The sequence below is a fragment of the Onychomys torridus genome, chromosome 18, assembly GCF_903995425.1.
Source record: "Onychomys torridus chromosome 18, mOncTor1.1, whole genome shotgun sequence".
Classification (NCBI taxonomy): Eukaryota; Metazoa; Chordata; class Mammalia; order Rodentia; family Cricetidae; genus Onychomys; species Onychomys torridus.
The window spans coordinates 56,991,989-56,993,732 of record NC_050460.1 but is presented as its reverse complement, the minus strand read 5'-3'; positions in this window follow the sequence as shown (position 1 = coordinate 56,993,732).

The following is a 1,744-nucleotide window of genomic DNA, read 5'->3' as shown; positions in this document are numbered from 1 at the left end:
GGGCCTTGCTGACCACGTGGCTTCCCACAGAAGCTCTGCAGACATTTCCTTCTGTATCAACCCTCCTCTCGCCCAGCGGTCACTGGTTGACAGCCAATCTCTGTGTCTTCGTGGCCTCTATCTTCTGATCTGTAGTCAGACATGTTATACATTGCACCGCTGGGCTGCCAAGGCCTCTGTCATCAAGAGGGCAGGTGACTCACCGGAGCTGCAGAACATGTCCTGTCATGCCCCTGACCTTGGGGCAAGGGCCAAAATATTGGCTGTCCTCCTAGCCTCTACATATTTATTGGCATCGGTCTCCTCCATGTTTGGTTGTTGGACACCCAGACAGTAGGTTACACCAGTCTTGAAGGAAAGCTTGGATATAGAAACATCTCATTGCCTTTTGATTTAGTTGATATTAAAGGTTAGATTGCTTATCATTGGTTGTTTGTTCTCTTTAACATTTAATATAAGTTTCCTGGTGACATTGTGCATGGCCAAGTCAACCTCTTTCTTTCTAAAGCTGGGGGATTAAATTTATTCCACTATACATCAAGAGATGAATTATGAGTAGGAGCAAAGGTATGATTGCCTCTCTCAGACACGCCATCGATTTCTTTTCTATAAGGATCGAGGAGGAAACACAAATTGCCATTTTGTTTCTGGTCACAGTGTGTCAGAGGTACATGGTCATAGGGGAATCCCTAAGTTCCTCTTTAAACCCAATTCATATACTAGGTAAAATAATCTCTCAAGAACAGATCCCATCATGGAGGTCTGCTGTTACCTCTTTAGTCTGATATAGAAAATACACTGACATCACATGGCAACAGAGATACCAGAAAATATAGCCACCCCTCTTTGATCAATAGCACCTGAGTTAGGTTAGCAGAGATGGAGCAGGAGACAGACGTGCGTGTGGAGGAGCAAGATTAAGTAGCTTGAAGCACGCAGTCATAAAATTAGGAAGATCCTGTGGCCAGGCGCAGAAGTGCACACAGAGAGAAGCTGTGGTCAGAAGGGAGTAGAGAATGTTTATGGTCTTGACTCAAGGGAGGGAGTCCATACCTTACCACAGCGCCACAGGATGACGAAGATCTGACTATAATCAGGAACACCAAATGATATCACCGGACCTCACTTAACCTTCCATTAGCTCCCAGCTCTTGATTTTAGAAGCAGTTGATGCAAACACTACTCCATTTTATATAAAGGATCTGAGCATTCACAGACTTCTTGGTGGAGGCCCCGGAACCAATCTCTTTCAGAAAGTGAGGGGTGACTCTAACGTCTTTTAAGAAACCCTAGCAAGTTACCTAACTCCTTCTGCCATGTGACAGACTATCTGGGAGGAAATGACCCCTCACGGAACACCGAATCTGCTGGCACCCTTATCTCAGACTGCCTGGGTTTCAGAGCTATGAGTCATCCATTTCTTTTTTTTTTAATTATATTTATTCACTTTTTTTGTTGTTGTTGTTCATTTTTTGTTTTTCGAGACAGGATTTCTCTGTGTAGCTTTGGCGCCTGTCCTGGAATTCACTCTGTAGACCAGGCTGGCCTGGAACTCAGAGATCCACCTGCCTCTGCCTCTCAAGTGCTGGGATTAAAGGCATGCACCACCCACCACCTGCTTATTCACTTAATTTTATGTGTGAGTGTTTTGCCTGTATGTATCCTTGGTGCCTGTGGAGGTCAGAAACAGCCATCAGATCCCCTGGAACTGGAGTTATAGATGGTGATGAACCACCATGTGGGT